This window comes from Apteryx mantelli, chromosome 2 (assembly GCF_036417845.1).
Source record: "Apteryx mantelli isolate bAptMan1 chromosome 2, bAptMan1.hap1, whole genome shotgun sequence".
Classification (NCBI taxonomy): domain Eukaryota; kingdom Metazoa; phylum Chordata; class Aves; order Apterygiformes; family Apterygidae; genus Apteryx; species Apteryx mantelli.
Window position 1 is genome coordinate 20,738,828 of NC_089979.1, and position 12,566 is coordinate 20,751,393.

Consider the following 12,566-nt stretch of genomic DNA (forward strand, 5'->3'; position numbering starts at 1 on the left):
AAAAGTGCACGTGAAGCATTGGACTTAGGATACAGCTTTAAGGCATCTTAAACTAATCTAAAACAGGCCTTCTGCACTCCCGCTGCATCGTTCAGTTCCTGTCTTTACATCTGCACTGGTATTCATGTGATGTGATTGCAAGCAAGTTTCAGAGAAGTAATCTGACGCAAACTGAAACCCATTTAAAACATAATTAGTTTTGACCAGATCACCTCCCTGAATCACCTCATTGCTTTATCAGATGAGTAGCAACGGAGAGAGAAGGAAAGGTGGTAGCCCTGATTTTAGAGCTACTTAAGCAGCTAGTGACTCTCACACTTAAACATACCTTCTGCGGGTCCATGCAAGTAAGAAGCAATGCTAGCTTGGTGCTCCCCTGATTTCCCAAGTGCAAACAACCATATGATATTTGTAGTCCCACTGTGGGAAGTATGATACCTGACTAATTCTTCTCCTTTAATGTTCCTTCTTTTAGACAGACAGAATTTTAGCCCTCTATTGGAAACAGCTGATAATAACACTGAAATATGTCAATCATCTCTGCTGCTTACAAGTCTAACATAGTAGCAGTGGAAGAAAGATATTTTTCTGCCCTCTATGATTACTTTGTACAACCAAAGATAGGATATAAAAATGGGTTTCCTGATAAAGAAGACCATCAAAAGAAAGATAATATATACTATAATTGTAGCTGTGAAAAGCCATTTTCTATTACAAAAAGGAGACTTTGTTTTTCTCTTAATTGTTTGAATTATTTCTGAATACATTTTTGTGATTCTTTTTTTTGGAGGAGAGATGAGCTCATAAACTGGCTGTAAAAATATTCAGTTTGAACTTTCAGCAAACCATGTGGTTATAAATTCTCTTGCCTTTTCCATCTGCCAGAGAGTTTCAAGCCCTTGGAGAGAAGATAGCAAAAAAAAAAAAAAAAAAGAATCCCTTTTGCTCCCACCAATTAAAGATTTTTTTTTGTATGAGGGTATGATGGCTCTGAAGATCATTATCTTTCTGTAGCATGATGATACTGGAGTTTTTCTAGGAAAGGCCTCCAAAGAGTGAGTCCCTGGAGTATCATGAGCTGGCGCTGCAGGCCCGAGGTCTGCGTCACCATGCAGCAAGGAGAGTGGGCCTCTGCCAGGGTCAGGCTCCAGCGTGGAAATCCTGCCGGCTGGGGAGGACAGCAGCCCGTTGTCTCCGGTGCTGTCTGCGATGGTGGCTGGTGCGTGCTGCCAACAGCCCTGTACGCATTACCCCGCGTCCCGGAGGCAGCAGATCACCCCTTCACTGTCAGTGGGCTGACTCATTTTATTGCCTTCCCTTTTTTCTCGTAGTGCTCCTCTTGAGATTATCCTGTCCTCTTTGTGCAGAAGGAAGATAGATGCAACACGGTTTAAATATGGTCCATGTGCACGTTCTAGTTTGAAGGTTGAGCACATGTTGCAGACCAGGTTCAGGGTAAAAGGAAAGACAGAGTTAGGAAAACGCTGCCTATCTAAGAAAATTCTGCTTTGTCCCTGTGGCTGCAATGCAGGGCTGTTTTAATGATACCGGAGGGAGCTAGACATGGATCAGTCTTGCCCAGCACATGTACCCTGACACATCGTGCACTGGACTGGCTGCACACTGGCTGATACACCTTGGCAAGCCTTTCGAACCTGTGGTCAGAGAGCTGTAGCTGCATGTTTTCCAGGTTCTTCAGAGAGCAACATCAGAAATAAAAAGGTGTATTAAAAAAAATACCTACTTGAAATGCTTCCTTTGACCCAAAATGGCGTGTTTCATTTCTTGGTTATTAGATGTCATTTTAACTTCTATTTTAAATTTCTTCCATATTTTAAACAAAAATGTCATTTTGAAACACAACATGCGAGCAATGTTTTACCTTGAAACTTGTAATCACTGACTCAGAAAATGTAACATGGTACCCATATGTTTTCTTCCAGTGAAAGTATTAGCTAAATTAAATCCAAGTTTGTGATTTATTCTGGGTCTCTGAAGCTCCATTTTCAGCAAATTCTATATTTGCTGAAATATTTTTTACCGCTCTCCAGATAGTTTGTGAGGCACAGATATGTAACCGTAGACAAGCAGGCTGGTCTCTGCCCTGCTTCATCCTTGCTCCAGGAAGAAATGTTTGTGCAGGCATTTGTGGGGAAATGCCTCCTGGTTTTTTTCCCTGGCCGATCTCGTCTCCGCTCTCCCCCTGTAGCGTGCTGAGTTTTGCTCCAGGCGCAGCATAAGGGGGTCATGTAGCCCAGGCTGGGGAGCACCCATCCTCTCCCCTCCTCCTTGCTAGTGACAGGGGCACTAGCTAGTTCAAAGCTTGGTTGTTGCCGCTATGTGGTGACAAAGCAGCACACATCCCTAGTGACTCCAAAATGTTGAAAAAGAAAAAAAATGGTACGCTGTAGGTAAATGGTTCATATACCATCTGAGTAATAAACTTCTGAAAATTTTTCCAAAATTTATTTTTTGGTAAATGTTATAGCATGAAGCAAATAGGTTCTGTATGTGTAATCTTTAAAACAACAAAGTAAAACAAAAACTTCGTTCCATGATTTTGACATTCAAAATAAGTATAATGTACAATTAAAAATGAAATATGTTGGTCAATTTTGTAAGTTCATACAGCTGTCTCACTGAAAGTTTGAGTCTTTGTGGTTTATTCTGTTTTGTTATAGTCTAAAACAAACAGATTCCTGAGGCAAATATTTACTCAAAACATGAAGACTCTCCACCGCCTTTTTGGTGTTGTTCTATTTAAAAAATAGATTGCATATTAATTTTACTCTGGCCTCTTGGGCCTTCACTCAGTCAGCTCTGAAAACACGTTTCTGACTCTAATATGAGAGTAAATCTATTGAAGTTCATGTCAGGGAGATTTTCAGAATTGCTCACTGATGACCTGCCCCTGCTCCTCAGCTACTGATCTCAGCAGAACAAAGTTAAATCATACTAAGCATTTCTGAAAATCCTCCTTGCCAGAGGACTCAAATATACAGCTTGAGACAATAATGTTTTCAGAAAATTGCACTTATTCATTATACCAGAACTTCCTCATTTGCAGGTGCTAGTAGAGATGTGGTTTTTGACTCGCATGGACAAAAGGCTGAATAAGAACTTGAGGATTTGACCCTGTGTATTTTTCTTTCTTTGATCTTACAGTATTACTTTCTGATGGTATGTATTCTTTTTGCTTCTGGCTTCCTTTGGCAAATGAATGTATGTGAAGCTTTTAAAAATCCCCTTGAATCAGCTAATTATTTTTATGTTTGTGGGTGTCCCCTACATTAAAACTTTTCTGAACTCCCACAGCTCCAGACTGTCTTGGTTTTTGACCAACCAAGTACACAATTCAGTGGAAATGAAACTTTGAAACACTTCTTCTTGATCTTTGAAAAGGGCCTGTTTTGTCATGGTTTCACATTCTTAACTGAAAATCCATTAATTACACAACAGATAATTAGGACCATATAAAATCCACACAGAAAAAACTTTCAAGTCACCTCAAGACAGCAAATGAAGCTAGATCTCTTTGTAAATTATCTAATACTAGTAAAAGATTATACCATAGAATATGCAAACATATTCTTCATTATTATCTGGAAAGCAAAAAAGTGATGATCTCTAAATACTGTTTGTTGGACACTTCCATGAGAGCAAGAATTCCTTTTTTTTTTTTTTTTTTTATGCCTCCTTTTTTTTTAAACTTGTCCAGGATAGATTTTCAGTATTTCCAGAACTCAATTGCAGGGTCAAAATCAGCAGGAGAACATCTCAAGATCCTAAAAAATTCAGTGAGGATAAGAAATATCCACCCTAATGTAACTTAGACTTGTTAACTGAACATTTAATAAAACACAAAATATATGTAGGACAGAGTGCTACCTACCATGACCTCATTGTTCAAATCTGAACACTCTGAAATGCAAGGGACACTATTTCAAAATGTTTCACCAAATGATATGAAACCTTGTACTTTGGAAAAAATTGTTATACAAAAATAAATTAGAAAAGTTCTAATAAAGAAGATGGATGTAAAAAAAAATCATGAACAACTGCATTATTCATTCTGCTCTTCATTATGGGATCAAAAGTTCACCTAATCAGTATCCTCTCTCTGGCATCTGCTAGTAGTGGAGCTAAGGAAAAAGTATAGGAGCAAGACAAGCCTGCTTGTTGAATCTCTAGCATATTCTTCTAAATTCCAGTATTTTGAGCTTCGGGGACTACACTGTGTGGCGGATACAGTAATAATCCAAATTTAACCAACTATTTGCTCCAAACTGTTACACTGAAGCCAGCAGAGAAATTAGGTGTGAGGAACTAAACAAATGACCTGAAAAGATGTCAGGACACTACATACATACATGGCACATATGATCCTGCTTTTAGATGGCTAATATGATCTTTTTGCTACTACAGTGAAAAGATGTTTTCTCATCTAGTATAATATAAATTAGGAGATTATTTTTACTTCTCTTGAAGCCTGTCTCCAAATTACAGTAGTGCACTTGTGCAGCCAGGATCAGGCTTTTAGAGTGTTTCTTCTTGATGTGTCAGTTGTAGATATTTAAACCCACAGCAAATCTTGGGTTGAATTTCTACTGATTCTAGGAAATTTTTCAAAAACGTATATTTAACAGTTTGCTAAAACAAACTGGCATAATTTTGTTATGTTTAGTGTCTTTTTTCTCTAATACATTCAAACTCATTAAATATAAAACACCATAGAAACAGTCAATAATGGTTTTAAAGACTTTTTTTTGGATAAATATTTTGCTGATATCTGAGTGACTGCACTCTGGATTACTGTGACTTCATGAGTATCAGAACTAAGATGAAGCCCTATTTCTATTTTAAGATGGGATCAGTTTATCAGTGTTATGTGATAACTATTATGAGCCTCATTTGTTTTATTTCCATGGCTCAACTAAATTATGTTACTTTTCTCAACATCCTTTTTTAACAACAGTCATTTTGGGAATAAGTATAGGCATCTGCAGGACTAACGAGGGAATTAATTTTTCCAAAGGCTTTTGGAAGATTGTCTATTTCAAAATCTTTCATAAAGCTGTTTTTGAAAATGTTCATTTGATAAATTATTCTGCAGTGAAATCCTGGCCTTCTAAATTCACCTTTCCAATTGCAATAAAAAATATCAAGTGGTCTGCCTAACCTTTGCTTCTGAGACGTGTTAAAAGCTTGCTTATGATTAAGCATAAACAATATTATTAGGAATTTATAGTCGTTGCCACTGAGGGTGATGCTGAAGTGAAAGTTTTTTAACACTTGAATCTTTAACTTGGCTAGAAAGAACACACAATCTTTAATCTTTCTAATGGACTAATAAATAAACTTCCAAATAATGCAAGGAAAATGAAGTAATGAAAATCTATTTGGTGATATTTTACTGATATTTTTATTGGTGATAATCCTGTTTTACTCAGGTATTTTCATCTATGGTATTTTTTTGCCTGAACTTTTTTCCCAGTCACTATCAGACACTTCACTGCACTGTCAAAATCTTGTGTGTCATATATCCAAACATGGAGAATACACCTTCAATATATCAACACTGATCAATGGTTTTCCTCTAGTGTTTTTCTTTTGAAGTGTTTTTTTTTTCCCCCTAAAACAGATGTCATTTTCTAGAGGGTTTTAATTTTCAGCAAAGTATTCTGCCCAAGTGTTTCCATGTACCTTTACTTCAAAGCTTTTAAACCAGCAAACCCACTTGTATATTCCCTAAATCATCAATATGCTGTCTTTAAAATGTTGGAAAACTATGGTATTCTGTCTAAAATTATCTGTGGAAAAATTAGGGGAGGTAGACCAGCTTGTTTATGAGCAGAGGGAAAAAGATATTTCACACATCTTTGAACTGTTATTCTGGATGAGCTTAATAGCTGGAGACACCAGAACATTCAGTACAGAGATGCACTAAAGAGCTCAGTCCAAAAATCACAGTCCTTCTCACAGCCCAGACAGTAGTCAGCTGTTCCCATAGGATGCATTAGCAAAATCTTTACACGTCAGCAGAGTCTTTAGATCAAATTCCACTTCTCCAAAAGTCATCCAACACCATCCCTGTGAAAAATCTCTTATATAACCGGGGGTGGATTTGCACATATATGGCTGTCATTTGTGTCTTCAGGCAAAGTACATAAAGCCCTCCCACCCAGAAACAAAAACACAGTGAAAAAAGAAGTTGAAAGCGGAATATATTCCTGTAGCTTTCCTCTATCAAAACAAGGCTAAATCCAAAAGGAACATGCAAAGATTTGTGGAATACAGGTGAGGATTCAGAACGTCAGCCGCTGCAGTTTTCCTCTGAGCGTGTGTGTGTACATGTGCGTGTGCAGGCACTGGAAGAACCGAAGGGTGACTGTGAGAGGAAGAGGGGCTGAAAGCATTTGGGTTATTTGAGCAACAAATTATGAAAATAGCCTTTTTCCCCCTTATATAGAACTTGCAGATCACACCTTACGTCCAGCAGAACTTTTAAAAAGCTTTTCCATACTAGAGTCGGACTTCCTAAGAAATGCATGGCAAGTGACTTCAGTGACTATGACGTGCTAATTTGTAAAAGGAGATGAAAGGTAGTCATTTGTCCACTTTTGTAATCTGCGTGGATTGCTTAGATTTCTTTCATGCAAAGACCCTGTGACTCCTGCTAATTGGGTGGATGTTTCTTAATCAAAGCTCTTTTCCCACAACACAAGTTCAATTTGCCATGATCCTTTAGCCTTTCCATTTGCTGAAGTAAAAGTTTAGATTCTATATTCATGAGAATGATAAATATTAATACCATGAATCATACTGATCTAGCTGATCCCAGTATTTGAAATTGCATTAGAGACCTGATACTGTCATTATGAGTAATGCAGCTGGAACTGCAGCTTCAAGATGATGGATAACTTTGCCTGCTAAACTGTTGCTGTATAGACTGGTCCTAAAACCAGGTTTAAAAGAAAATGGAATCAAAAGGGCATAGCAGTATTTCATTAGCTAAAAGTAACAATATATTGACCTTTTCAAGTAATTCAAGTTTGCTTTAGTTGTGTTACCCTTACAGCTGAGATGGTTGAGTGGGGGTGGGTAAACATGCTTACAAAGTTTAGCAATTTAAGGTACTCTTCTCTTCATAACACTAAATTTTGTAGCCTATTTTTCCATAATGATAACCATTCCCCTTTGAATTGTTTTAAATTTAATTGGCTAAGTTAATTTGTGGAATATTCCCTATACACACTGGGACAAATGAGAGTAGTGACTAATTTGAGTAGTCAAAGCCAGCTGGAAAGGCCGATTAGCACCATCAGAGTTCTGTCTCTTTCACAGTTCAAAATTGCTGTGGATCCCCTCATTGCCTCTTCTGAAAACATCTGTCTAGCAAACACAAAGCCGAGCAACTCTATGTACGATGTTGTACATAAAAATGCTGTCCCATTTGCAGTAGGAAACCGGGGGTGTTTTGGAGGGAAGCATTCAGAGATGGACATCTCACAGTTAAAAGCAGCATTATTATTCCCCTTCCCCCTATTTTAGTCTTTGGCACTTTGGACAGATCTTTGTTAATGATGTATATTAGTAGACCCAACAGACAACAAGGAGTTTTGCCAGAATAATAATACAAATGTTTATTTACTTCATTTTTATTTCTTTGATACTGTGTTTGCTTTGGTAGACAGGATGTTGATTATGGTGAATTAGATGCTGGTGGACAGGATACCATACCACATATAATTATGAGGAGAGCAGTATTTTGGGATGATCTGTTCAATTTAGAAAACCTGCAGTTACCTGTGCTTTATCTCACTTTCACTTAAAGGTTTATTTTGGGCTTTAAATTTTTAGATTGCTTTATTATTGTACTTGTTGAAAGTTTTCGTTAACAATACTGCTCTATAAATAATACTAGGAGAGAGAAGCATATATGAAATCTATTGTTGGACTTTCTCATAATTTTTCTTCAGCTGAGCAAACTGCATGAAATAGTTGCTAAATTTATTCATTTATCAGAACTTATGCACAAATGAGGTATGCTGTTTGTTATCTTTTTATCTAATGTAAGTCAAAGTAAGCCCCTTGACTTAAATGCAATCAAAGTTAAGCTGGAGACTTACTCATTTGTCTCCACAGTTGTGTACAAAATATATGTTATCTGCTTCTGGATGTTTAGTTGATATGAAAAAAGTAAATGATAAATTATAAAACATTACTAGACTAATTCTGGCACCATGTCTGTATACTCTGCAGAATGTAATGTGAATTTGTTTTTCTTTGTAAACGATTTTCTATCCTGATTTCACCTGAGTTCTGGGGAAATTTGCACCATTTCATAACTTACTTTCCTTATATCACACTGAATTTGTACAGTTTCTTGATGGGATCTTCAGCTTAAGTATCACTTCATGCAGGAAACAGAAACTAAACATTCAACTCTGAATATTCAACAGACTTTGGATCTGAATACGTTAAGTTTGAATCTTACATTTAGCTTCATGTGTTCCATAGTATGTGATGTGGAATTATTTTGTTTTAAATGCCTCTTTTCCACACAGGCTGCTCTAAAATAATTCTTGTGGACTATAAATATTCTTTTGAAACTATTAACCAGTGTCTAGTTAGATCAGCAACGACTTCCTGAATTTGGAAAAAGCCCGAAACCGTAAGGGTGTAAAAGCTGTTTATTTCTGTATTGTGCTGTTGTTGTGAGATTTCATAATGGCAAGAGAAATGTCAGTCTTGCTTCCAGTTTCCCTTCTGAACATTTGAGCAGAAGAATCCAACCAGTGTGCTTATCTCTCAATTGCAAGCTGCTTTCCTTGCTTTTTCAGGTGCCAAAAATTCCAGCTGTCCAATATCCCGCTGTGAAAATCTTCAATTTCCCCTGGCAGCTTTTACGAGGCAGTGAACATTATCATTATAAAAACTTTATAGCAGATCTTAAGTTGAAAATGCCAGGGACAGTCTAAAACCAACTGAATAAAAATGGAGAGGTTGGCTACGGGTTTGATTATTCATGCTCAGGCTCATTTAAAAAGAATCATCTTTTCCTTCGCGCATTGGAGACTGCTGTGGAATTTTTCCAGAGCTGGTAGAATTCGGAGACTTTGCTGGTATTGGGTTTTTTTCACCTCAGTGGCCACAGTCGTGATTCTCTTCGGATTCTCTTCGGAAAAGCAAGCACAGCACAACCCAGTGTGGGATTGGTGGCTACAGGAATGTTAGGGATCAGGGAATATACCAGATTTCCCAGATCTAATAACGACTTGCTGAGGGGTGGAGATTGCTTGTTTTTTGGTTGTTTTTTTGTTTTTTTAATTCTAAGCTGCTTGCAGAGGGTATTTCTCTCAAGTGAGCATGCTCGGCGGGTTTTTACATGCACACAGAGCTCCAGGTCTGAGTCTCTTAATGAGATATTTGCACTACATAGAAATTGTTTTTTATTACTGACCAAGCAAAACTGTTTCTGTCATCAGATGTGCATCATCTAATTGCATGAAAGTTGTTTGTGTGCTACACTGTCTGCATGCTTATAAAATACTCTCCAAGTCTCACTGTGGTCCTCAAATACCACTTTGAAATGCATGAACTTTGGACATATGATGGCACTGTTGTGCCTAAACTAACTCTGTTTAGTGATTACATGCCCCTTGCCATGTGTAGTTTTGATGTCTGTGTTCAGGAAAAAAAAAACACAAAGAAAACACCAGAAACTAGTCTTTGTAGTTTTTTAAAGAAAACTTTTTTCAACAATCCTATATTTTCACTCCATCACTGGCTTCTAATCTTCAGATCTATGTACCAATTTCTCGTTGTCTTTTAATTTTTAATATTATCAGTTAGTCATTTCAGGCACTGCTTTTTCTTCTGTATGTTGTGGAAAGTCTAGGGGAAAGTATTTGATATATTTTTATCTTGCCTTGGTTGTTTACCATCAGCATAGCTTGTTTCCAGCAACTCATGGAAGCTGATTCAAAGCCGGTATTTCTAAAGGGTCTTTTAGCAGAGCACTGGGCCTACAAGTTCATGTGCACACCCCAGTGAGCCTTTTGTAGCCCTGGGGCCCCCTAAAACTTTCAGTCTAGTCACTAGCACAGGAATGATTATAGAGCTTTATCCTGCAGGAAACCAGATAGGAGGCTTCCTGCTTCCTATGAAGGAGCAATAAATGGGACACAAAAGGTCAGGGAATCTAGGGAGGACAAGAAAAGGGAAACTGTGTCCTTTCATTCTTTAGCCAGCAAAACTTGGGTGGTTTGTTTTTGCTTTGGAATTCTTGTTTAAAATTAAAAGTCAGCTTTAAAGACAAAGTTTGGGGATTCATGGTTCACAGAATCTTTTGCTCAGCTTTTTGAATCACTTCACACAACTGCTGGTTTGCAGTGTCAACAGCGATGCAGACACAGAGCACTCGCTTGCAGCACGTTGCAGCTTGTTTCCCTGCAGGAAAACAAGAGGCAGGTATACGCAGCGCTCCTTCCCTCTTGAGCTGGCACAACAATTGCATGCAAAGCTCAGTTTTTTCTCCACCCATGGAACACCTGCCGCCCTCTGTGAGTTTACCCTGGCATCTTAGACATCTATAACTTCCCAGTGTCATTTATGTCTTTCCCCTGCCTGTGTAAAACTATGGTATATGTTTGCCTGATAGGTTGTTGCCGGAATGCTTTGTCCAGATGATTACGGTTAAATTGACATCTAAACGATCACAGTGTGATTCTCTGGCCGATAGACGTTTTCTTCTGTGGTTTATTTGGTATCTAATTGCCTGGTTGGAAGAGGAGCAACACAGTGTTGGCGCAACTGATGATTAAAATGGAATTATTGTGGAATTACAGAATGAGACATATTTGAGTTGCAGCTCCTCGGGAAACAATTAGTGTTACAGAGGACTACAAAGTGAACTGAAGTCATCAATCTCATGTGATTTTGCAAGATGCCACAGGATAGGGTGTGTAAGTAGGAAAATGGCCTATGAGAGATGTGAAGTGATTCTTCCACTCTTCTCAGCTGAGATACTACGCCTATTTTTGAGTTCTGTTGTTGATGTAAGGTAGACGACCTGCAGAAAATCTAGAAAAGAGTCACAAAAGCGAACACAGAGCTGGAAAACCTGACTTATGAGGAAAGACTGAACACATCTTTTTTTTTTTTTTTTTAGAGAAGACTTACAATATAGTATAAATAAATGGACCCTGCAGAAAGGAAAAGCTCTGGGTGTTTTGGTTGCTATTTCTGTGGTGGGTAATATAACACTTGGAAGTTTTGCAGGCACTCCCCTCTTCTCACCAGTATGTTTCATTGTGCCTGGATTCAACCAGAGCCACCTGCTCTGTATTCTAGTGCTGTGGTTGCAACCAGGAGTGACAGAAGTAGTTGTAGGTGTGTTATTCTTTCAGGAAAAGAGATGAAACTGAGGGAATGTTGCCTACCACCATCTTAACAACTTTATCAAAAACTGTCAGTGAGGATAGAGGATTGATCCTGTTCTAGAACTGACAAACTGTTATTTTGGAGGAATAACCATCCCCAAAACTTATTCTGTTCAGGTGGGAGCTCTTAACTGATCACTTTTCTTCTGCAGCTTCGTGGCAGGGAACAAAACCAACTCAACTGCAGTTCAGCTCCTTCAAGTATAATAATTTTTGGTGTGTGTTGAATCACAGAATCACAGAATCACAGAATCACAGAATCGCTGAGGTTGGAAGGGACCTCTGGAGATCATCTAGTCCAACCGCCCTGCTCAAGCAGGGTCACCTAGAGCACATTGCACAGGATTGCATCCAGGCGTGTTTTGAATATCTCCAGAGAAGGAGACTCCACCACCTCTTGGGGCAACCTGTTCCAGTGCTCTGTCACCCTCACAGTGAAAAAGTTTTTCCTCATGTTCAGACGGAACTGTCTGTGTTTCAGTTTGTGCCCGTTGCCTCGCGTCCTGTTGCTGGGCACCACTGAAAAGAGTCTGGTCCCATCCTCTCGACACCCTCCCTTCAGATACTTGTACACGTTGATAAGATCCCCTCTCAGCCTTCTCTTCTCCAGGCTAAACAGGCCAAGCTCTCTCAGCCTTTCCTCATAAGAGAGATGCTCCAATCCCCTAATCATCTTTGCAGCCCTTTGCTGGACTTGCTCCAGTAGTGCCACATCCCTCTTGTACTGGGGAGCCCAGAACTGGACGCAGCACTCCAGATGTGGCCTCACCAGGGCTGAATAGAGGGGGAGAATCACCTCCCTCGACCTGCTGGCAACACTCTTCCTGATGCACCCCAGGACACCATTGGCCTTCTTGGCCTCAAGGGCACATTGCTGCCTCGTGCTTACCTTGGTGTCCACCAGCACTCCCAGGTCCTTCTTGGCAGAGCTGCTTTCCAGCAGGTCAACCCCCAACCTGTACTGGTGCATGGGGTTATTCCTCCCCAGGTGCAGGACCCTGCACTTGCCTTTGTTGAACTTCATGAGGTTCCTCTCTGCCCACCTCTCCAGCCTGTCCAGGTCTCTCTGAATGGCAGCACAGCCCTCTGGTGTATCAGCCACTCCTCCCAGTTTGGTATCGT